General features: G+C 41.7%; 1 pseudogene; it reads right to left on the reverse strand.

The window, feature by feature from the left end:
* LOC131913721 (COMM domain-containing protein 6-like) overlaps nucleotides 1-26,252 on the reverse strand; it is a 47,853-nt pseudogene extending 21,601 nt beyond the window's left edge.
* Nucleotides 26,253-26,660: the final 408 nt, after the last annotated feature.

Consider the following 26,660-nt stretch of genomic DNA (forward strand, 5'->3'; position numbering starts at 1 on the left):
AAAAGCTAAGACATTCCCTGGCCACTTTGGGTTCCCCATGCCTTTGAGTCAACAGGCCAAGAAAGGAGTTGCATTGTTTGTGGGGGATGCTTGAGCCAGAATCCCAGGTAGGACTGTCACTCCACAGTAGAGTTAAGGAAGATGTGTGTGTCTGTAATGCAGGAGGTCCCACAGGGTCTAGTACCGTGAGGTCAAGACCAAATGATAAGTGGCCCACACGCTTCAGGAATGAAAGTTTATATGACCCCTTCCGGTTAAGAGCTAAATACATAGTAGAAGACGGTAACCATAAATATTATTTGTGACCATAGGTGCCCTGTTGTATGCACACATATGTTAAACAGATATCCTTGTTTTCTTCCTTCTCCTTTTCCTGTACTGTTTACTATAACATTGAATGAGTTGACATCAATTTTAAGTGTTAAATTTATATTACCATGTTAAACCATGGGATCTTAAGTGTAGTAAGCATTTCTCAAGAGACTTTGCCATCTACTCTGAGGAAAGATTATGCGTTTTTGTTCTATAATAGGTAAATATATTGTGTTAGGTGGGATTACAACCTTGCTAATCTCTTTATTTGAAAATTAAGTGTGACATAAGTTGTGGTTGGGTCTCAAATTGATAAGAGGGTGGACTTCATAAGACATACATACAGGCAAAACACCAACTTATACAAAATAAAAATAAATTTAAAAAATGAGTTCAAGGCCAGCCTGGTCTACAGAGCAAGTTCCAAGGCAGCCAAGTCTACACAGAGAAACCCTATCTTGAAAAAAAAAAGAAAGAAAGAAAGAAAGAAAGAAAGAAAGAAAGAAAGAAAGAAAGAAGAAAGACAGAGAGAAAGAAAGAAAAATTTGATGTGACTGTGATTTTTAGGATTCATTTTTCTATTTCTGGGAAAGTCATCTTTGAGAGTCAGATGATGATTTAATAGTACTAACATCAACTTTAAATTTTTCAATTTATGAACATGAAAACTAAAAATATCTTTTCATTTTAAAAAATTTTTCTCAGAAAGAAATTTTAATTTTCACATTAAGATTTTGTCTCTTTCCTGCCCTCTAGCCATCATCGCACATGTTAATCCTCTCTAGAAATGCCCTCAGAGGCAATGGCACATTTCATTAGTCCTAGACATCTCTCTCTTTTTTAAAAAATTTATTTAACGATATTTTATGTGCATTGGTGTGAAGGTATCAGATCCCCTGGAACTGGAGTTACAGACAGTTGTAAGCTGCCATGTGGGTGCTGGGAATTGAACTCAGGACCTCTGGAAGAGCTGCCAGTGCTCTTAACTGCTGAACCATCTCCCCAACCCATCTTTTAAAAAAGATTTATTTACCTATGTAGTTTATGTATATGAATGCTCTGTCTGCATGTACACCTGCTTACCAGAAGAAGGCACCAGATCCCATTATAGATGATTGTGAGCTGCCATGTGGTTACTGGGAATTGAACCCAGGACCTCTGCAAAAGCAGCCAGCACTCTTAACAGCTGAGCTTTCCAGTCCCATGTTACTCAAAATTTTAAATAACCCTAAATAGCTAAGGCAATGTTGAAAAAGAAGAGTTAAGGTCTCATACAACCTGATTCAAAATCTATACAAAGCTACATATTTAAAGCAGGGCAACAATGGCAAAAGGATGGATGAACAATGGAATAGACTAGAACCTAGAAATATATAAGCTTATTTGTTTACATTTTTAAAACAAGTAAGCCATACAGCCAAAACTAAAAATAGTAATAGTAATAATAATAATAATAATAGTAATAATAATAATAATAAATCTCCAATATTGGAATGGAGAACTCAGGGCTAAGAGACAAAGGTGTCTAGGATGTGTCCCTCTCTCCCTCTCCTCTGTCCTTTTTAGTCCTTACCCTAGAGAATGCAAGTGTTGGCTTGGGAACATGTATCTCTGGCTGACAGCCAGTTAGGACCTCAGGTCTGCAAACAGCCACAGAAGTGATGAGCTTGAAGCAGACGCAACCACTGGAGCCTTGAGGTGATGATGGCTGTGGCAATCACTGTGATAAAAGCTTCTTAAGAAGAGACACCCACTTCCTGGCTCCTGCTGGGAGACAGTACCTGCTGCCTTAACCTGCTAGGTCTTCCTGTAATTTGTTCTGCAATACCAGGTGATCAGTACAGTCTTTCCAGGGAGAGTTCTCCTGTCACATTCCTATCATCTGCGTTGTTCATAACTGTACACAGTATCTCAACTTCCCTGGTCTATTTAATCATTTCAGTTCTGATAGGCGTGAGAGTTGGTCCTGTGTTCTCTTCTTTAAATAAATGTACACAGAGTTATAGTAAATGAGCTGTTCCCACAGGACACTGAGAATTGCTGAACCAGTCCTGGCTACAGGTTCAGCAGAGGACAATGAGAGTGTCTTTCACCTTGAGGATTTGCTTGTCCTGTGCCACAAACCTCAAGATAATGGTTCCATTCTTGAGACTCCAGAACAGTCAAGAAAGATGTCAAAAAAGCAGTAGAGAACAAAGAAAACGTATTGCTACCCTCACAATCTCACAAAATCCTGGCCACTTTGAAGACAACCACAAAGCCAGGTGGCGGCGGCGGCGGCAGTGGCGGCGGCACACGCCTTTAATGCCAGGACTCGGGAGGCAGAGGCAGGCTGATCTCTGAGTTCAAGGCCAGCATGGTCTACAAAGTGAGTTCTAGAACAGCCAGGGCTGTTACACAGAGAAACCTTGTTTCAAAAAATGCAAAAAGAAAAAATAAATAAATAAAGATAACCACCAGACAATGGAGTCGAGTTGGGTGTTCAACTTCATTGCACTGTCGTTATTCCCTTCTGGCACCCGCAAGTGAAAACTCTCCCCCCATTTTGGTTTCCACTATATTTGTAACAACTGTCCTAATGCTCTTCTGACTTCTAAACAATGTTTAGGACAGCAGTGGAAGCATGTTTGCCTGCCCGCCAACGAAGACAGAAATCACAGTCTAAAGATGGGATTTACAGATGTGCCCTTCAGTTCTGATCTAGGGACTGGGTCTGGGATGTTTACAGATGTGCCCTTCAGTTCTGATCTAGGGACTGGGTCTGGGTTGTTTACAGATGTGCCCTTAAGTTCTGATCTAGGGACTGGGTCTGGGATGTTTACAGATGTGCCCTTAAGTTCTGATCTAGGGACTTGGTCTGGGTTGTTTACAGATGTGCCCTTAAGTTCTGATCTAGGGACTGGGTCTGGGTTGTTTACAGATGTGCCCTTCAGTTCTGATCTAGGGACTGGGTCTGGGATGAACTGAGGAGAATGCACACCTGAATCCCTTAGCTGTCACTCAAAAAGAGACCTAGAGCAGAAGGAGGAGACCAATGACTATGCAAGAGACTGAAAAACGCAGAGACCAGAGACGCATGATCAGCCTCCTGTTCAGCTCCACAACGGCTAAACAATTACAGGACTTAGGACCGCCTGTTCGGAAAACAGTCTGAACCTATGAGGTCATCTTTACATGATTTTAACACATCTCCTTCTCTAGCATGAAAAAAGTCTGTGAGAAATGAAATGTATGTGTTACTGGAAAAATAGATTGATTCTTCAAATAACATACCCGCCCGCCCTAGTTGAAGCAGGAGGTGGTTCTGTTTTGACACAGGAGCAAGGAAAAAGGAGCAAAGTTAGCCCAGCAGAAGCCTGGGTGTGAAGACAAAACCCAGAAGCTCTTTGTGTGGCTGGAGAAGTCCCAAAGCATCCTAGGCCTAGATCATGAGCTCAATTAGGTTGTTATTTTTGAGACTGTAACCACACTTAGCAGTGGGATACATTGTACGACTCCAGTCTAAGAGGAAATTCTGCCACTATCAGGAGAAAGCTTTGGGTCCACTGCTTGGCCTCACAAAACCTTAATTCATGGCATAAAGTTCAGATAATAATATTGTCTTGTGTGACGAGCAAATAAGGCAAGAACCCTAGGAAAATAAAAAGGTGTTACCAAAAATTATATTTACAAAATCAAAATGTTGAGGGATGAGGTGAGGGTGAGCCAAAAAGAGGCCGTAGGCCTGAGCCCCAAGCCTCTTCCTGAGACTTAGAGGCCGGCCCCCAGCTCCCATCTTGCCCCGGACGGACTTCCCTTCTGAAGCACAGCCCCACCGGGAAGGATCCCCTTCTCTAAGACCCCTGGCAGACCCTGCAGTCTCCACGCCCTGCCCCCACGCCCATCCGCCTGAGCCCCAAGCCTCTTCCTGAGACTTAGAGGCCGGCCCCCAGCTCCCATCTTGCCCAGGACTTCCCTTCTGAAGCACAGCACAGAGAGCTCCCATCTGGACAAGAGAGAGAGACTTCCTGAATCTGTCAGCTCTGTCTGAACCAAGTGTGCGGATAAGGCCAAGAACGAACCACAAGGAGATGGGCAGACGTCAAGGCAGAAACAATACAACAAAATGAATAGCAATACACCATCACCAGGCCCTAGCCCTCCTCCAACACCTAGACCTGAACATCAGAAATTGGAAGAAGCAGAAGAAAATAGCCTTATGAATGTCATCATGAAGAAGCTAGAGGCTCGTGTAGAGGAAAAGACAAAAAAATGTGAAGAACGCTGTAAACAACTAGAGGAAAGGGCAAACAAATTAGAAGAAATCAAAAAAGTCCTGGAAGAGAACAATAAAATACTGAAAGAAAATCAAGAAAAATCAATGAAACAAATGAAGGAAACAGTCCAAGACCTGAAAAGGGAAATGGAAAAAATGAAGAAGACACAAACAGAGGGAATGCTGGAAATAGAAAATCTGAGAAAACGATTGGGAACTTCAGATGCAAGCATAATCAACAGAATGCAAGAGATGGAAGAGAGAATCTCTAGCGTTGAAGATACAATAGAAGAAATAGATTCATCAGTCAAAGAAAACACTAAAGTCAACAAAGTCATGAACCAAAATGTCCAAGAAATTTGGGACACCATGAAAAGACCAAACCTACGAATAATAGGGGTAGAAGAAGGAGGAGAATATCAACTCAAGGGCACAGAAAATATATTCAACAAGATCATAGAAGAAAACTTTCCCAACTTAAAGAAGGAAATGCCTATGAAGATACAGGAAGCCTATAGAACACCAAACAGACTAGACCCCCAAAAAAAAGTCCCCTCGCCACATAATAATTAAACAATTAAACGTACAGAATAAAGAAAGAATATTAAGAGCAGCAAAGGAAAAAGGCCAAGTGACATATAAAGGCAAACCTATCAGAATAACACCCGATTTCTCAATGGAGACTTTGAAAGCCAGAAGGTCCTGGACAGATGTAATGCAGACACTAAGAGACCATGGATGTCAGCCTAGACTAATATACCCAGCAAAACTTTCAATCATCATAGATGGAGTGAACAAGACATTCCATGACAAAGCCAGATTTAAACAATATTTATCCACAAACCCAGCCCTACAGAAAGCACTAGAAGGAAAATTCCAACCTAAGGAAGTCAGATACACCCTCGAAAACACAGGCAATAGATAAAGCCACAGCAGTAAACCCCAACAAAGAAAAGTACACACACATCACCACCAAAAAATAACAGGAATGAACAATCACTGGACATTAATATCCCTCAATATCAATGGACTTAATTCACCTATAAAAAGACATAGGCTTTCAGAATGGATACGAAAGCAGGACCCATCTTTCTGCTGCATACAAGAAACACATCTCAAATTCAAAGATAGACACTACCTAAAAATAAAAGGCTGGGAAAAGACTTTCCAATCAAACGGTCTTAAGAAACAAGCGGGTGTAGCCATCCTGATATCCAGCAAAATAGACTTCAAACTAAAATCAATCAAAAGAGATCAAGAAGGGCATTACATACTCATCACAGGAAAGATCCACCAAGATGAAGTCTCAATTCTGAACATTTATGCCCCAAACACAAGGGCACCCACATATGTAAAAGAAACATTATTAAAGCTTAAATCACATATAAAACCCCACACATTAATAGTGGGAGACCTCAACACCCCACTTTCACCACTGGACAGATCCCCCAAATCGAAACTTAACAGAGAAATAAAGGACTTAATTGATGTCATGACTCAAATGGACTTAATCTACATCTACAGAACATTCCATCCTAACAAAAAAGAATATACCTTCTTCTCAGCACCCCATGGAACCTTCTCTAAAATCGACCACATACTTGGTCACAAAACAAATCTCAACAGATACAAAACAATTAGAATAACCTCCTGTGTTCTATCAGACCACCATGGTCTAAAGTTGGATTTCAACAACAACAAAAACTACAGAAAACCTACAATCTCATGGAAACTGAACAATACCCACCTGAATCACCAATGGGTTAAGGAAGAAATAAAGAAAGAAATTAAAGACTTCCTAGAGATCAACGAAAATGAAGACACCACATATCCAAACCTATGGGACACTATGAAAGCAGTACTAAGAGGGAAATTCATAGCACTAAACGCCCACATAAATAAGCTGGAGAAATCTCACACTAGTGACTTAACAGCACACCTGAAAGTTCTAGAACAGGAAGAAGCAAAGTCTCCCAGGAAAAATAGATGCCAGGAAATTATCAAAGTGAGAGCTGAAATCAATAAAATAGAAACAAAGAGAACAATACAAAAAATTAATGAAACAAAGAGTTGGTTCTTTGAGAAAATCAACAAGATAGACAAGCCCTTATCCAAACTAACCAAAAGACAGAGAGAGAGCATCCAAATCAACAAAATCAGAAATGAAAAGGGGGACATAACAACAGACATTGAGGAAATCCAGAGAATCATCAGGTCATACTTCAAAAACCTCTATTCCACAAAACTGGAAAACCTAAAAGAAATGGATAATTTTCTGGATAGGTACCACATACCTAAATTAAATCAAGACCAGATAAACTATTTAAATAGTCCAATAACCCCTAACGAAATAGAAACAGTCATTAAAAGTCTCCCAACCAAAAAATGCCCAGGACCAGATGGTTTCAGTGCAGAATTCTACCAGATCTTCAAAGAAGAGTTAATACCAATATTCTCTAAATTGTTCCATACAATAGAAACAGAAGGAACATTACCAAACTCCTTCTATGAGGCTACAATTACCCTGATTCCCAAACCAAACAAGGATACAACAAAGAAAGAGAACTACAGACCGATCTCCCTCATGAACATTGATGCAAAAATACTCAATAAAATACTGGCAAACAGACTCCAAGAACACATCAAAACAATTATCCACCATGATCAAGTAGGATTCATTCCAGGGATGCAAGGATGGTTCAACATACGAAAGTCTGTCAATGTGATACACCATATAAACAAACTCAAAGAAAAAAACCACATGATCATCTCACTAGATGCTGAAAAGGCATTTGACAAAATCCAACACCCCTTCATGATAAAAGTCTTGGAGCGATCAGGAATACAGGGAACATACCTAAACATAATAAAGGCAATTTACAGCAAGCCAACAGCCAGCATCAAATTAAATGGAGAGAAACTCAAAGCAATTCCACTAAAATCAGGAACGAGGCAAGGCTGTCCGCTCTCCCCATACTTATTCAATATAGTACTTGAAGTTCTAGCCAGAGCAATAAGACAACATAAGGAGATTAAGGGGATACAAATTGGAAAGGAAGAAGTCAAGCTTTCCCTATTTGCAGATGACATGATAGTATACTTGAGCAACCCCAAAGATTCCACCAAGGAACTGATACCACTTATAAACACCTTCAGCAACATAGCAGGATACAAGATCAACTCAAAAAAATCAGTAGCCCTCCTATATACAATGGACAAAAAAGCGGAGAAGGAAATCAGAGTACATCACCCTTTACTATAGCCACAAATGACATAAAATACCTTGGGGTAACACTAACCAAGCAAGTGAAGGACCTATATGACAAGAACTTTAAGTCCCTGAAAAAAGAAATTGAAGAAGATGTCAGAAAATGGAAAGATCTCCCATGCTCATGGATAGGCAAAACTAACATAGTAAAAATGGCAATCTTACCAAAAGCAATCTACAGATTCAATGCAATCCCCATCAAAATACCAACACAATTCTTCACAGACCTGGAAAGAATAATACTCAACTTCATATGGAAAAACAAAAAACCCAGGATAGCCAAAAGAATCCTGTACAATAAAACAACCTCTGGAGGCATCACGATCCCTGACTTCAAGCTGTACTATAGAGCTACAGTAATAAAAACAGCTTGGTACTGGCATAAAAACCGACATGTGGACCAATGGAATCGAATTGAAGACCCTGACATTAATCCCCACACCTATGAACAAATAATTTTTGACAAAGAAGCCAAAAGTGCACAATGGAAAAAAGAAAGCATCTTCAACAAATGGTGCTGGCAAAACTGGATATCAACATGTAGAAGGCTGCAAATAGATCCATATCTATCACCGTGCACAAAACTTAAGTCCAAGTGGATCAAGGACCTCAATATAAACCCAGCTACTCTGAACCTGCTAGAAGAGAAAGTAGGAAGTAGTCTTGAACGCATTGGCATAGGAGACCACTTTCTAAATAGAACACCAGTAGCACAGACACTGAGAGAAACAATCAATCAATGGGACCTCTTGAAACTGAGAAGCTTTTGTAGGGCAAAGGATATGGTCAACAAAGCAAAGCGACAGCCTACAGAATGGGAAAAGTTATTCACCAATCCCACATCTGACAGAGGACTGATATCCAGAATATATAAGGAACTCAAGAAATTAGACATCAAAATGCCCAACAGTCCAATTAAGAAATGGGCTATAGAACTAAACAGAGAATTCTCAACAGAGGAAACTCAAATGGCTGAAAGACATTTAAGGAATTGCTCAACATCCCTAATCATCAGGGAAATGCAAATCAAAACAACTCTGAGATACCACCTTACGCCTGTCAGAATGGCTAAGATCAAAAACACTGAAGACACCTTATGCTGGAGAGGATGTGGAGCTAGGGGAACTCTCCTCCACTGCTGGTGGGAATGCAAGCTTGTACAACCACTTTGGAAATCAATATGGCGCTTTCTTAGAAAATTGGGAATCCATCTCCCCCAAGATCCAGCTATACCACTCTTGGGCATATACCCAAGGAATGCTCAACCACACCACAAGAGCACTTGTTCAGCTATGTTCATATCAGCATTGTTTGTAATAGCCAGAACATGGAAACAACCTAGATGCCCTTCAACTGAAGAATGGATAAACAAAATGTGGTACATATACACAATGGAATACTACTCAGCAGAGAAAAACAATGACATCATGAGGTTTGCAGACAAATGGATGGACCTAGAAAAAATCATCCTGAGTGAGGTATCCCAGACTCAGAAAGACAAACATGGTATGTACTCACTCATAACAGGATACTAGATGTGGAACAAGGATGACTGGACTGCTACTCACATCACCAGGCAGGCTACCTGGAAAACAGGACCCCAAGAAAGACACAGGGATCGCCCAATGACAGAGAAATGGAATGAGATCTACATGAACAGCCTGGACATGAGTGGGGGTAGTGAAGGGCGAGGGTCGAGGGAAAGAGAGCTTGGGTGAGTGGGAGATCCCAGCTGGATCAACAACAGAGAGGGAGAACAAGGAATAGGAGACCATGGTAAATGAAGACCACATGAGAATAGGAAGAAACAAAGTGCTAGAGAGGCCCACAGAAATCCACAAAGATACCCCCACAACAGACTGCTGGCAATGGTCGAGAGACAGTCCGAATTGACCTACTCTGGTGATGGGATGGCCAAACACCCTAATTGTCGTGCTAGAAACCTCATCCAACTACTGAGGGATCTGGATGCAGAGATCCATGACTAGGCCCCAGGTGGATCTCTGGGAGTCCAATTAGCGAGAATGAGGAGGGTTTATATGAGAGAGAATTGTTGAGACCAAGGTCGGATAAAGCACAGAGACAAATAGCCAAACAAACGGAAACACATGAAATATGAACCAATGGCTGAGGGGTCACCAACTGGATCAGGCCCTCTGAGTGGGTGAGACAGTTGATTGGCCTGATCTGTTTGGGAGGCATCCAGGCAGTGGCACTGGGTCCTGTGCTCATTGCATGAGGTGGCTGTTTGAAACCTGGGGCCTATGCAGGGTCGCTTGGCTTGGCCTGGGAGGAGGGGACTGGACCTACCTGGACTGAGTCCACCAGGTTGATCTCAGTCTGTGGGGAAGGCTTTGCCCTGGAGGAGATTGGAATGGGGGGCGGGCTGGGGGGAAGGTGAGGGGGGCGGGAGGGGGGAGAACAAGGGAATCTGTGCCTGTATGTAGAACTTAATTGTATTGCAAAATAAAAATTAAAAAAAAAAAAAAAAGAGGTCATATGATGATGTTGTGTAAAGGAGAGAAAAGCCAAGCCGCTGGTAGAAACGGCCCTAGACCCCGGCCCCACCTGGGTTAGTGTTTGCCGGCTAACCTCCAGCCCTCACTTGCCCTCCAGGTTGTGTGTTTGTGTGTATAATACACCATGTGCAAACTAATGGTGTCACAGATGCGGAGGTCAGGGCCCTTTGTTCTGGCCTCAAGCTCAAAGGAGACTCAAATTCTGACTCACATTCAAGGGAAGTATCTGAAAGGGATCAGAATGAAGCTGTACATAAATAATGATTCCAAATGAGCTTCATTTACCTCAGTCCAAAGGACAAGGGGCTTCACACTCTAAAAGTACTTGAGTTCTCCGGAAACGTTTGTAGATCTTGTTATTTAATTTATTGCAGAAACCCGATCCTTCTGCTTAGCTACAGTAAGACCCATTGGTTAAATAGCTCCTTTGCCAACTTTTAGATGCAGGGCAAAGACCATTATTAACACAAACACTCACACACACCTGCACTATGGGATGTCTACCCTTGGAGGTTGTCTTACTCTGCTATTTTTGACGCAAGCCTCTATCACAGAATTCTGTCCTGTGTTTCCTCTGCTCTCTCCTCAGTACTTGCTTATTTTAACTGTTATTTCTGGTGGACATACTAGACACCTGGTCTCCTTTGACAGGTCAACACATCAAGGACAAGTGAGTTAGAAATTCCATGTCTATGAGAGAAAAATCAAGGTATTTGATTTATTTATTTGTGTGTGTATGTGTATGTATATATGTATGTATGACTATTTTTATTTTATGTGTATGGGTGTTTTGACTGTATGTATGCATGTGCCCCAAGTGGATGCCTGTTGACTGTCAGAGACCAGAAGAGGGCATTGAACACCCTGGAAATGGAGTTACAGACAGTTGTGAGCTGCCATGTACATTATGGAAATTAAACCCAGGTCATCTAGAAGAGCAGCAAAGTTATCTTAATCATTGAGCCATTGAAGAATTCCCAGCTCATTTTATGTTATTAATTTTAATTATACATATGCTCATGTGAGTGAGTGTGTGTGTGTGTGTGTGTGTGTGTGTGTGTGTGTGTGTGTGAGTATCCCTGGAGACTAGAGGTGTCTGATTCCCTGGAGGTGGAGTCACAGGCAGTTGCGAACCACCTGACAGTACTGGGAACCAAGCTCACATCCTCTGCTAACAGACACTCTTAACCACTGAGTCATTCCTCCAACCCCAATTTCAATGTCTTTAAATACACATCTACTTCAGAAAGACTCATTGTCCCTGAGGATGGCAAAGCAAATTCCCCAAACAGAAAACCATTCATCCTGTGCAGGGCTTCTCCTAGGAGAGGAAGCCACCCCAGAACAACTGTATTGCTGTGCTTTTCAAACCACGAAATATTTCTGTTTATTTTAAATTACATACTTACTTATAATTTTTATGTATGGTAGCTATAGGTATTCTCTAGAAAGATTTTATTAAAAATATGGCAGAATTAAAGTTTTAGTTTCAAATAACTTAGTTTTGAAAAGCTAGTTTAGGTTAAAGATGATAACATAGTGAGATGATAAACAAAAAAATCTCAGTGTAGCTGACAGTAAATTGGTTGTAGGATCTAAGTTCAGTATTCCTGTGAAAATCAATGTTGGGAGTATTTAAACTTTTACACTGTTGCAACTAGTTAATTTGTCACTGATCAGATTATTTTAATGGCCAATTGTTCTCAAGAGTGCCCAGTAACTTCATTTGTAAAACACATGCCTCCTATGTGTGCTTTATCTGGCCTGTTTTGCTTGTATGAAATTCAGTAGCTAACCTACATCCATTCAAACAAAATATTTTAAAAACTCACTTGATAAAGGACATTGCATGTTGATTTTATGAAGAGTCTAAAATTTTTTTTTTTTAAAGTAGCAAAACAGCTCTCAGCAAATATTTTGCTAATCCCACAGACACTGGGAGAAAGACCACTGATCTGAATTATATTCAAATCAAAGCAAGCTTTATTAGCATCCCTGGGCAGTGTTCAAGAGATCAGCCTCAAGCCAATTTCCCATACCTCTTTAAGAGAGCAAAACCCCAAGGTGGGGCATCTTTTCAAGCAAGTATGGTTACAGAAAAGGGACCAGGCAGAATTTTACAAAACAGTTAAGGAAATCTTCCTGGAGCATTTGTCCCAGAACTTTTCATGATTACTTGGTAGGAACAGCCCAGTTCTGAGAAACAGACACTTTTTTGCAGTGAACAGAAACTTAGCTACAGATTCAAAATAGTTCCCAGGAACCACGTGGAGTTGGGCTGGTTCCTCAGTTCCTTCTTGAAACTCAACCATCAGGTCTGAGTTCTGTTCGGTTTGGGGTTTGCTGCGTCTCATCCCTCCAGGCATGGTTTCATCTTCGGGTCTTAGCCTCATTTTAGTAACTACTGCTGCAGCTGGGTTGGAGGTGATCTTTTAGGCCTTCCGCAGTGTCCTGCTCTTTGAACCCACTTCTTATCCCCAACACCGCAGGCAAATACTCCACGCCACATCTGTTTGCTTTCCTCTTTTCTGGAACTGACCATTCTCTCCACTCCCCCTGCCCCTCCCCCTTCATAATGCAAGGAGCTGAATGTCATTACCCAAAGCTCTTTTTTGGTTGTTTTATGTATTGGTTTACTATATATATTTGTGTGTGTGTGTGTGTGTGTGTGTGTGTGTGTGTGTGTTTCCCATTTGTGTTCAGGTTGGGGGAAAAGATACTCACACACTCTCTTGATGGTTTCCTTCAGACCTTTTCTTTATTCTTCTTCTGCATTTTCTATACTTTATTTTCCTGGTGATTTCCTTCTCTCATTCTTGATGTTTTCCTTCTAACTCTATCTTTATTCTTCATGTTTCCCTTCTAGTTCCTTCTGACTCTCTCATTTTTGATGTTTTCCTCCTAGTTCTCTCATTCCTGATGTTTTCCTTCTAGCCCATTTTAACTCTCTCTATCTCTATTATTTCCCTTACAGCATATATACCCCAGCAAAATCTTTCAGGCAATATAAAAATTACAATGTGGTTACATTCTGTTTTTCAAGTGAATGGTTACGAGAACAAAACAAACAGTAAAAACCAGCATGTTTTCCATATCCCTTACATGATTAAACATTTTACATATTACAGTTGAAAACAAATTATCCCAAGAACCCTTGTACATTCATACCCAAGCAACTTGTTACAGATTCACCATGTGAGCAAGCAAGATATTCTTTTCAGTCAGGTCTTTTACTGTCAGGCTACATTTTACAGTTACAAAGAAAGGGTCAATTACTTTAGTACTTATCTTGAAAGGTAATCTTATAAGGAATCTTAAAGGAATCACAAACCTAAACTTTTATATATGAAAAAGAATCAGCCAGCTGTACTTTAAATCTTTGGGTGCATACCCACTCATCAATAGTTTTTTTTTTTATATTAGGAGATTGAGGACAAAAATGGGTATAACGAATTAATCATCACCTTTAGTCTTCAACCAATCCCAGCAAGAAAGGTGAATCGGCTAGTAATAATTGGGCTGCTTTGTTCTTGTTCCCTGACCTTAAAGAGTTCCTCATTCAACTATGTGCCTTTCTAAACTTTAGACTCTCTTCTTGGGTATTACACCTCAAAGCTATCTTAGTCTAACTTTAAGTTATTTTCAAAGCTTTGTTTCAGCTGTACTGCACCCTGAAACCTGTGCAGCACATATCTCCCAACATTAAGGTTCAAAGAATTTAAACTAGCTGAGCTAACTGGGACTCAGTTGTTTTTCTTAATCATTAACCTAAGCCACAGTCTATATGGCTCCTAGTATTACTGCAACTTGATATGCCATGTTTGGTTGATATCCATGGGAAGCCTGCCCTGCCCTTTCCTGAGGAGAAATGGAGGAGTGGCTGGGAAGGGGGGAGCAAAAGGGAGGTGGGGGGAGGGACAAGGAGGAGAGGAGGGAGGGGAAACTGTGGTTGAGATGTAATAATAAATAAATAAATAAATAGCCTTTAAAAAGTCCATTTCATCATGTCTGATAGACCTCAGAAACCCAGGGCAAATGGCTGAGGTGCCTTTCTAACCTGTCAAAGTGAACCCTGGCCAGCTCCTGCTGCTCACTCAGTACCACAGTTTCTTCCAGCACTTCTCATCCTGCTCCCTACCCTAAACCTCCTGCTCCTATGGTGTGGGCTTCCACTTCCCTTTCCCCAGCCTGATCCCTCTATAACTCGGCCGTTTTGGCTGTATTCTGGCTCTTGGCCCAGGCCACCTTGGTCTTCGGCTTCTCTCTTCCTCTCCCTTCCCCTCTCTCCTCTATGGTCAGTGAGTCCGCCAGCCGTGTTCAGCTTGGACTCTTCCCTCTGCCCGCTTTCTCCCTCATATCTACGTTAAAACTCTTCTCCACACTTCAGGAGTGGTCAGGCCCTCCTCCTTTTACTTCATTTTTTTATTCAATGTTGTGTACAAAGCCCAATTTCAGGACACGAAATCCCACCAATCCCCACCCTGGAGAGCTCGGCCCCCAAGGCACACTACATAAGCCTGCCTCCTGCTCAGTTCCCTGCTGCTTCTCTCGTGAGCAGGGGCAACCACCCTCATGTGTTTTTCCCAATAAATCTCTTGTGTGAGGTTTGTTGTGTAGTGTGACTTTGTGATATTCCTTGGCTCCCGACTACCAGGATACCATTCCCTTCAGAGCTGGAACACTTGCAAACGTCCTGTTTGCTACGCAAGCATTGTTATACCAGTGTTCTAAAGTTCCTCCATTTTGGTTAAACCGATGTCATTCCCAATGCACAGTAGTAATTCGCATGTACAGAACTAGAATAACTTATTTTCCTGGATTCCGGCCCTGCCTGTCCAGAGGACCCCCAGTAAAAGACAGCACTGGAGATGTTCATCATCATCTGACACTCTCAAATCACCACTCTCTGGTTACCCCTAGCAGCGGCAAACCATGAGCTAAGAGAGGGAATGTTTCCCATTTTCTCCCTGCTGTCTTTCTGCCCTGTAAGAACCCCAGCCTGTAAGCAGACAGCATGCTCTGGTTCTTATACCATAGGTCCTTTCTGCAGGCTCCCCCCCCCCACCCCCCAGTAAAAACCTGTGCTACTTCTGAGTCAATCATTTCCTTGTCTGTCTTTCTTTCCTTCTTCCACTAGGTGGTCACTACAGGGAGGCAGGAGGCAGGCTGTTCAATAGAGTTCTCTTCACTCCTCCTCCACTCCCATTTTCCCTCCAAGTCCTCTCACCTACCCTGCCCCCTCAAGTGTCACCAACAGGGGCCATCCCCATTGCCGCTGATTTGACTTTGAATACTTTTTGAGCTTTTTTTTTTTTCAAACCTCTGAAGCTCTTCCTTTCTACTTCCCAGTAGGTGGACACCTGAGAAACCCTGGCACTGGGTGGAGAGTTTTCCTGTATCATACTGTTGATCTCCCCTCTCTCCTGAGGATCTGTGAAGACGTCCCTTTTTTGGAGGATACCCAAAGCAGGATCCAAGCAGGGCTGGACCAAGCAGGGTTACCAAGGAAAGAGAACACTATTCCCATTTTGCTCTGGGTTTTGTTGGGAAAATCTCCTTCATAACTTCTCAAGGCCATTTGGGTGAGCAGTCATCTAAAATGCCTGGAGATTAGCCTTTGACATGTTTACACAAAAATCTATCAGCTTTGGAACTAAAAGGCTTTATTAAGACACAATGCCTCATTCCACTATAAAACAATCCAGCCGCAGTACCCCAGCAACAATGTCCACCTCGGGCCACTGCACCACATATACAACTTCCAAATTCAAAAGGACTTCCCATTAATGCAAAGGAATGCGACCTGAAGTTTCCTGTATATAAGCTCTCATCTCTTCCCATAGCTACCCTTCTCTTTGCTCATCCTGCTCCATCAGGTTCCTCCTGGCCAGTCTGGAAAGCAGTTGCTGCCTCTGGTCGCTTGCTCCCTAGCCATGCCCACTCCCAGCCAATCCCTGCTCCAATCAGATGAGGAGTTCCAGCCAGACTCTCCAGGATGCTTCAATCAGATGAGGAGTTCCAGCCAGACTCTCCAGCATGCTCCAATCAGATGAGGAGTTCCAGCCAGACTCTCCAGCATGCTCCAATCAGATGAGGAGTTCCAGCCAGACTCTCCAGGATGCCCAGTCTAATCCCCTTCCTCTCTGAGAGCTTCTCTGACACTTCCCATTTATGCCTGCTTTCCACCCAGACCCACCTCCAGGGCTACAAACAGAATCAGCGGCCTCACCCACCAGACCTGCCTCCACCCACACTCTGCTCCTTCCCCTGTTGGCTGCCTTGAAACCAGGTTTAGAGTTTACCACAATAGTGAGAGTAGGAGACTCTCCTCCTTCCAAAGCTCCAACCCCGAGCTGACTCCCCTTCCCAGTTATGTTTGTTTTGTTTTGTTTTTTTCTCAGATAGGTTTCTCTGTGTAGCCCTGGCTGTTCTGGAGCTCACTCTCATAGACCAGACTGGCGTCGAACTCACAGAACTCACAGGTGGCGCCACCACCACCCACCACCCAGTTACATTTTTTAAAAAGCTAATCATGTTCATTCAGCCCAGAGACTTCCAGACTGCTTCACTAGCGTGCAAAAATGCCTTCAATCACACCTCTTTATCTTCCTCCGCTTACCCCAGGAAGCTATATACCTAAGACCTAAATATCTAACCTTACCTTGCCTGCCTTCCCTGTGCCTCAGTACAACTCTTAGCCAAGTAGCAAAAGACAAGATGTTTTTCTAGAAATTAAAAAAAAAAAAAAAAAAAAGGTAGTCCTTTGGACAACAGGACTCTGCCCAGATACAAATATTCACAAATATTGCCCTTTGTTCCTGTCAATGGTTAAATGTAATCATGTTATTTCAATGTGTTCATAAATGCTACATGTATGCAAACTGTCTTTGTATGTCATAAAACCTATGGCCATTGCTAATATTATACATAGCTCTATACCTGATTTTAAGATGTGTGTGTGGTAGTGCATGACTTTAATCCTAGCACTTGAGAGACAGAAACAATGTGGTCTACCTAGTGATGCCAGCCAAGGCTACATAGTGAGACTGTAATGGTGAACATTATGTTTAAAAGTTTTAAATTACTGTGCTTAAGAGAAGTATAAAACAAAAATGCCTCTAACCTATAAACCCCACTTGTGCAAGGATAGATAACTTCCTGGAATTCTGGGAGCTGTTCTTGTAATTGCCTAATTGCATTCATGTGAGATAACAAACTGCTTGTTTTCGATTCTGTAAATAAGCTTGCTTGCTCCTGACTGCAGGTAGGCAGGATGTGTGCTTGATTACATATAGGGGGATGTGTGCCTTATTACACATCAGTATGTGTTCTTGCCCCTGACTGCATGAAAGCAGGATGTAGCCTTGTGAGTTTTGCCTTTATAAATCCCTGGCTAATGTAATTCGGTACTACATCTCGAGAGCACTCTCAGGTGCAGTCCTGACTCCATGAGTATCTGGTGCCCATATCTGACTAAAGCATCTTCTCTGTTAAAATTTATGCATGGTCAGACTGGTGAATTTCTGAAGGATCCCAGACCCAAAACATTACCCTATCTGAAAAAAATAGAAGAAAATGAAACAAATGCGTGCACATGGATGTATACAGAACATACACACACACACACACACACACACACACACACACACACACACACAAACATAAAAAGGTTCATACTCAAAGACAAATAAAGACACTTTAAAATTTATAGATAATGTCAATGTATTTTAAATATAACTTCTATTTTACAGTGTATTTATAATAAAATTTTGTGATACAATATGACTTCCTGAGTTTTCAATTGTTTGTTAAAAGATATAATAGTTATACATATAAAGTATAAAGTGTATTTTTGGTTAAAAATGAAGCTAGAGTGTTTTTAATTAAAGATGATTAATATAAATATTTATTATCTTTTTTGTTTGTTTTTGGAATCAGGCTCCAGAACATGTAGCCCTGGTTGTCCTAGAACTTGGTCAGTATGTAGAGCAGCTGGCCTCAAACTCACACAAAAATAACAACAACAGCAAGCAATAATGAGTTATCTGAAGTAAACTTACTCCCTCACACCTGGGAGGAACATGAAAACACATTGCTAGAACAATTCCATGTTTTGGAGAAACTGAGGTCATAAGACTCTTGTCTTTTTTCTTGAAATGTTGTCACAGCACTCAGAAGTCTCCTCACACGACTCCATTCCTGTACCACGTTCTCACAGACCCCTAAAAAGTAAACACAACCAGATGATTTCACTAATTTAGTTGATGCCCTTGGCCAAAAGGGAAAAGATTGAACTTTCCAGATCCTGTTATATTTAAATTTTTACTGGTCTTTTCATCAATGATAAAAATGATGCTAATCTTGATTGTGTTAAGGTTAAAGCAGTACTAAGCCACTGCGGTAGAGCTGTTTTTTTTTTTTCAATCAGGCCCCTATCTTACTGCATAGTCAATGTTCTCTCAGAGGAATTGTGTGGTAATATTTTATTTGAGCTGAAATGTGATATTTTATTTGTATGTTAATAAATAAAGTTCGCCTGGAGGTCAGAGGACATAGATAGTCATCCATAAACAGAAGTCAGGCAGTGGTGACACACACCCTTAATCCGATCACATGGCAAGCAGAGTCTCTGTGTGGTCAAGGACACAGCCAAACGTGGTGACACACATCTTTAATGCCAGTACTAACCATAGAGACCTGGAGGTCTGTATAGACAGGCAGTGACAAGGAAGTGATGTGGCTGGGCTTAGAGCCAATGAGAAGGCAGAACAGGAAGGCAATAAAAAGCACAGGTTAGACAGGAAGAGGCTCTCTTAGAAAGCTATGACGTGGTGGTAGGATAAGGTTAGTCAGTGGCTATTTGCTATTTCTCTGATCTCTTCAGCTATTACCCCTGTACTTAGCTCTGTGTTTCTTATTTAATAAGACTGTTTAGAAATTCATCTACAGAATTGAACCTATCAGCTAGAATAAATATATGAGAATACATTACATCAGTTTATGTTAAAATACTAACGATAGCTGACTCAGAGCTGGAAGGCCGGGAACTTGGTGGTTGCTCCGTGGTTGAGTCTGGTGCCTCAGCCATTGGAATAGTCCCACAGTGTCTGTCTCTCACTGAGGAAGCTGACAACCCGGTAGTGCTCAGTCCGTGAAGCTGGCTGGGTGCCTGAGCAGTCCCAATCCAGTGCTAAAACCTAGAAGATTCCTGGAGAGCCACTGGTCCTTAGTTCACAATGCCAGTCTGGAAATGCTGGTTACGACAGCAGTGAAGGAATCAGCAGCTGCGGCAATCAGTAAATCAACTTAGCAGCAGGAGCGAGGGCGCCTGAGCAAAAGGTAAAAGTTTTCTTCTATCCTTGCCCTTTTAAAAACATTTTTAAAAGAAGTGTTTGTACTTTGTAATGTGTATTAGGGTTTTTCATGTATGTATGTGCACCACATGTATGCCTGGCGCCAATGGAGGTTAAAAGAAGGAATCATTTCCCTGGAACTGGAGTTATGGATGGTTGTGAACCATCGTGTGGGTGCTGGAAACCAAACCCTTGTCCTCTGCAAGAGAAACCACTGAGCCATCTCTCCAGCCCCTGCCCAGTCATTTTTACCTGGACTGCTACCAGAAGGCTCAGCCCACACTCGGGGTCTTTTTCTAACTGTCAACAATATACTGTTTTTGTATTCCTGATAATTCCTCTAATGTCTCTCTTTCTAAATAGGTTTTCTATACCCCGATAATAGGCTTTTCTGCCGACTCAGTAAGCCAGCATCAAGCCAAATTGAAAGAGTAGAAGAACAGGTTTATTTGAGCAAAGCAAGTTCTGGGTGGGTTCTCCAGTCCCAGAGGTGGAGGTTGGAGAAGTCACACACCCAAACTAAAGTAGCGAGGTTCGATAGATAGATAAAGTAGGCTAGGTGTGATGACGTGTAGGCTAGGTTTGTGCCCAAGTATGGTCAAAGCTGAATGCTTTAGGCGGGGACTTGGGCTGCTGGGAACTTCAGACAAGGCAGAACCGGGCTTTTCGGCGCCCTTTCTTTGTTGGAGATTCTCTGAGAGGATGGGGATTGGAGAGAGAGAGAGAGAGAGATGGGGCCTCTCGGACCTTGCAGGAGTGAGCTGGAACCCAAACACTTTACAAGATCTACAAAATCAGACTAAGACCATGCCAAGCATCACCATCTCATTGTTGGTCTTTGCTCAGCTGGTCCTGTGACCGTCTAATTCCGCATGTCTAGGTCCCCTTGATTGCCCCAATGCATAAGAGTCAACAAGAGTGGCAACCCCGAGTCTTCCAATGCTCCCACTTCAACTGGAAACAGCCACAGAGACTCAATGACTGTCTCCTAAGTACCTTTAGATTCAGCTATTGAACTCACTCGTTCTCTGAAGCTCCACCACTACCGGCTGTGGGCGGCTTGCTGACCTCCACTACTGAACCAGTGTGGTTTTCTGACCCCGAACTTAAAGGCCACGGCTTTTCACCCTGTCTTTTAGTTGCCTAATCCATTTTGCATACCAGAGGCTAAACTGGCAAGGCATGTCAACAGTATCCTTTTTCTCCAAATTTTCCAGTACCAGAGATTACCCCAAGACCCTGCCTGATGAGGATCCCACACTTGTCCAGCAGGAAAGAACATCAGGATCCACTGTGCCCCTTTCTCCTCCTGTGTATAAGCAAAGAACATGAGGATCCACTGTGCACCTTTCTCCTCCTATGTATAAGGAAAGAACATCAGGATCCACTGTTCCCCTTTCTCCACCTATGTATATGAGATTGTTAGCCAGGAATGTCAGAAATGTTAGCTAGTGCCACACTATTTTGTAAATCTCTCCATTTTGGTTAAATGGTGATCATTAAAAAAAAAAAAAAAAAAAAAAAAAAAAAAAAAAGGCCAGGTGGTGGTGGTGGGGTACACCTTTAATCCAGAGGCAGGCAGATCTCCGAGTTTGAAGCCAGCCTGGTCTACAGAGCAAGTTCCAAGACAGCCAGGGATACACAGAGAAACCTAGTCTTCAAAAACCAAAAAAGAAAAATAAAAAAAGAAAAAAAAAGTAATTTGCATTTCCAGAACTAAAACAACTTGTTTTTCTACCTTTCTGTCTTCCCTGTCCTGTGACCCCCAGTAAAGGATCACAGTAGATGTTTATCATCATGTGACATTCTTTAACACACCACTCCTGAGGTTCCCCTGAAGAAAAATGAGTCAGAGAGACAGACAGACTTGATTTCAACAGGTTGAGACTGCTTTGTTGGAACAGTGAGGAACCTTTCCATGAGATGAAGGCTGAGCACATTTAGAGAGGCTGAGGGACAGGCGGGCACAAACTCACACACACCACACACACACACACACACACACACACACACACACACACACACACACGGGTAGTTAGCTACCAGGAAGTTAGAGCTATTTTTCCTTTTTTGTGTGTGGTTTGACTAGAAACGGGGTGGGTTGTTTTTGATACCCCAATACCCAGACATATTGTTTCTGCAAGTGGGGTGGATATGCCGGGCTGGCGCCAAGCAATTCTTTATGTCTAGGGGTATTGCCAGATACAGCCTGACTCAATTTCTCCTGATCTGAAGCTATTACCTGACAAACCTTAGCAATGCCAACCATGGCCCCAAATGGGAACTTTTCAGTCATTCCACCCCACCTCACTGCTGTGAAATATTATTTTAAGGTGTGTTACTTTTGTTTATGTTGCATTTGTTTAACTCTGTGGAGCTGTGTTATTTTTCCTGTCTTAAAATACCTGGTGGTCTAATAAAGAGCTGAACGGTCAATAGCAAGGCAAGAGAAAGGATAGGCGGGGCTGGCAGGCAGAAAGAATATATAGAAGGAGAAATCTGGGAAGAAAAGAAGAAAGAGCAAGAGAACAAGGAGAGGAGGCCTCCAGGGGCCAGCCACTCAGCCATACAGCCAGTCAGAGTAAGAGTAAAAATAAGATACACAGAAGTAAGAAAAGGAAAAAGCCCAGAGGCAAAATGTAGATGGGATAATTTTAAAAAAGCTGGGAAGAAACAAGCCAAACTAAGACCGGGTATTTATAATTAAGAATAAGCCTTGTGTGTGTATTTATTTGGGAGCTGGGTGGTGGGTCCTCTGAAAGAGTAAAAACAACCAATAGCATCCCACTTTCTGCTCTATAAGTACCCTAGCCTGCAAATAGAGAGCTGATTCTTTTATCAGAGTCCCCTTACAGATTTTTTTTTCTGAAAAACAAATCAAACCCCCTGTTCTATCCTGAATTCATTTCCTTATCTGTCTTTCCTTCTCCTTGACCTTATAGTAGGAGCATATTTTTTTTTGTTACAAACATAAATATTGCCTGAATGAACCAAGACCTTGAACCACACATTGCTTTTATCTTGATACATTGTTATAATGCACATTACTTAGAGGTGTTTTGACATCCAGTAAAGAGTATTTAGATGTATATTGTCTCTCTAAGATGCTTGCTTTTGATGATCAGTAGCTCTTGTCAATCCTGTAAGAGTTTTTCAGATTCAGATTCTAGAAGAAATATTTGAAGGCCCCAGACCTACATCATAACCAGGAAAGGAACTCAAAATTAAAATTTCAATTAATTAATATTTATTTAGGTCTGAGTGAGTCAAAGTCTTATATAGATAGTTTTTCTTCAGTCTCAAATTCTATGGTTATCAAATTACTGCATTTTAGTTAACCACCTTTTCAAAGGAAGAAGGGAAAAGAGGCATCAGCTCCTACATATCAGTGTAGTTCAAAAATCATCTCCCAAACATGCGTTCACACACACAGACACAGACACACACAGAGACACAGACACACAGACATACACACACACACACAGACACAGACACACACAGACACACAGACACACACACACACACACACACACACACACACACACACGCACATACACACACGCACACACACGCACACACACACAAAATTAGTCATGACAGAAAAAAGGGTCCAGAGGTTTGTTACTAAGTTGCTTTGAGAAACTCTAAGCGTAGGTCAGGTTTTACCTCATGCTGCCTTAGAAAGCATCGTAAACTCACAAATTACTCATGTAGAAGGGCACCAAGATAGGGCAAACTTACTATTTCCCATAGTTACACAAATCACAAAAGAGAAATCCTTGACAACCTTGTTTGTTTTTCTCAAATATCTCAATGGAACCCCAATGTTTCAACAGAAAAAAAAAAAAGATGAATACATTTCATCCTTCCCTGTCCTACCAAATACTAACAGAACTCCTGATTCTGCTTAGAAGGGCTTCCAGATTGGCAAAGTCTGTCCTATAAATAGCATCATATGCCAAACAGTCAAATGGAAATGACTCGGAAGAACTCCCAGAGACAAAGCCAGACAGTGACCAAAATAGTTGAAAATGAATTAAAGCCATTCTCAGGGGTCCCGAACCAGTGAAGACCGCTCCAAGATACACAGGGAGAAACTCACAAAAAAGCCAAACATTGTCCAGGGTCCAAAACAGAGTCCACATACATGTTTCCATGCTTTATGGAACAGAGTTACAAAGCAGTGGCTACCCATTGAAGTGGGGAGATAAGAAAAGCCCTTTGGGTCTGGAGAGATGGCTCAGGGGTCAAGAGCATTGACTGGCTGCTCTCCAGAGGACTTGAGTTTGGTTCCCAGCTCAACCTGGGGTGACTCATGACCACATGTAACTCCAGGTCAGGGGATCTAGCACTGTCTTTGGGCATCCATGGACATGTGCATGTACATAGCAAATACTCATAAAAATTTTAAAATCTTTTTTTAAAAAAATCCCTGAAATAAATGATTTCAGTAACTGTGCTAGACTCCTGGATCTTCCTCTTTATTGAGGATCACCTTCCTGTTAGTGGCTGACATCCAAATTGTGTCTTTTCTCCTAGTGTTGATCTCACCAGTTGAGAACAAGAATACTACCTCGATCTTAAGCCATATTTGAAGCAAGCTTTAATTAAATACTGGCCAGGAGAATGGGCTCTAGCCAGGACCATTCCATGGTTTCCAGGAAATGGCCACAAGTCACATTTTTGCAGGGGCTTAAAAAGGCAAACCTACAATTTACCGCATTTCCCATCAGGTCCAATTAGTGGCAAGCATTAAGTCCTGATGTATTTACTGCTTATCTATCTCCTGCCTACATGTGATCAAGTACATCCGATGTAGATGGGACAAACAAACATAGGACAGACAGGAACTTATTCTTAACTGTCTTAATTGCAAACAGAACCCTTAATCTGAAGGGTATATTTCTCCTGTTTTGGTCTCACACTCGCTATGGCTGGCCAAATTAGTTACCAATTGTTAGCACTTTCTGGGCCCATGCTTTGACCTTAATAACTTTTGTAACATTACTTTATTGAGTCAAGTCTTCGTATTTAAAAAGATCCAAGCTTTCCACCATCTTCATAAAAGAATTTTTTCATTATTCAGTATAACTTGCTTTACAAAATTTGAGTTTTTAAATTGGCAAATGATTGTCTTACATCTTCCAGGAGGAGCTTCATTTCTGGATACATCTACTTTAAGTCCAAACTCTTAGTACTTAAAAACAAATGTCTTCCTTCTAAGAAAAGAATAATGACTGGGTCCAACCAATTGCGTTACTAATGTACTATTGCTATTTAAAATGTCCAGATGACAAATGAAAGCCTCAGGGAAGACCTATGACATACTCATAATTCCGAGTCACTTAAAGTGACTAATTCCATTAATTCTTATTAGAGATGTGTAAAGATTCAGATTGACTCTTTTTAATCCAACAACAACAAAACCAATCTCTAGTGACAACATTCATGATGCTTTATACCTTAAGAGTTCATGCTTATTGATTCAATGAATATTTAAAGTATGTTACATTATATAGTTAGCTTAAATTTTAAAAAATAATAAGCAAGGATTGGGACTGGTGATGGCTATTCTTAGTTGTCAGCTTGACTGGAATTATCTAAAACCCAAATGGCTGGATATACCTGTTGCTTAGTTAGAGTTTCTATTGCTGTGAAGAGACACCATGACCATGGCAACTCTTATAAAGGAAAAACATTTCATTGAGGTGGCAGCTTACAGTTCAGAGCTTCAGTCCATTATCATCATGGTGGGGAGCATGGCAGCATGCAGGCAGACATAGTGCTGGCTACATCTTGATCAGAAGGCAACAGGACACTGAGCAAAGCTTAAGCAAAAGAGTCCTCAAAGCCTGCCCCTACAGTGACACACTTCCTCCAACAAGGCCACACCTACTTCAACAAGGCCACACCTCCTACTAGTGCCACTCTCCATGAGCTTTTGGGGGCCAATTACACTCAAACTACTACAACCTGTGAAGGATTTTTTTTTCTCAATTAAATTGCTTGAAGTGAAAATATCCACTTTTTAAAAATAATTTGTTTTATGTGCATTGGTGTTTTGCCTGCATGTATGGGAGGGTGTATGATTCCCTGGTACTGGAGATACAGACTGTTGTGAGCTGCTAAGTGGGTGCTGGGAATCGAACCTGGGCCCTCTGGAAGAGCAACCAGTGCTCTTAACCTCTGAGCCATCTCTCCAAGCCTAGCAGTGCAATCTTCATTGTGTAAATATCCTTTGATCCATATGCAGTTCTTTGTTGGAAGGTAGAGTCTTACTTTCAAATCATGAATCAGCGCAATTTCCTTGAACTGTGCGTAGAGATTCTGAGACTGAGGGATTGTCATTTGGATGAACTTGCTGCTTATTTGGCCAGCATGATCTGCCACTTTTAGCATCACTGTCACATCCGGGGACTTGAGGGAGCTGCAGCTGTCTGAGCTCTCACAACCATGTCCAGTTTCTACTGAAAATCTATGAGCTTGCAGCAGGTGATCTCGGATTTGTCCTCCAGCCCTGGTTCCCTTAACGGAGACTCCTCCATGGCAAGAGTGGAACTCCGAAAGTACCCACTTTTGTTTTGTTTTGTTTTGTTTTGTTTTGTTTTGTTTTGTTTTGTTTTTAGAGACAGGGTTTCTCTGTGTAGCTTTGCACCCTTTCCTGGAACTCGCTTGGTAGCCCAGGCTGGCCTGGAACTCACAGAGATCCACCTGGCTCTGCCTCCCGAGTGCTGGGATTAAAGGCGTGCACCACCAACGCCCGGCTGAAGGTACCCACTTTTAATCAGGATTTTCTGAGGTGGGAAGATCCACCTTTAATCTGCGCCATGCCTTCTACTGGCAGCCTACATAAAGACAAAGTCCCAACCCTTGATTATTATTTTTTAAAATTTAAGCTAATTATATAATGTAACATACTTTAAATGTTCATTGAATCAATAAGCATGAACTCT

This window comes from Peromyscus eremicus, chromosome 6, assembly GCF_949786415.1.
Source record: "Peromyscus eremicus chromosome 6, PerEre_H2_v1, whole genome shotgun sequence".
Classification (NCBI taxonomy): Eukaryota; Metazoa; Chordata; class Mammalia; order Rodentia; family Cricetidae; genus Peromyscus; species Peromyscus eremicus.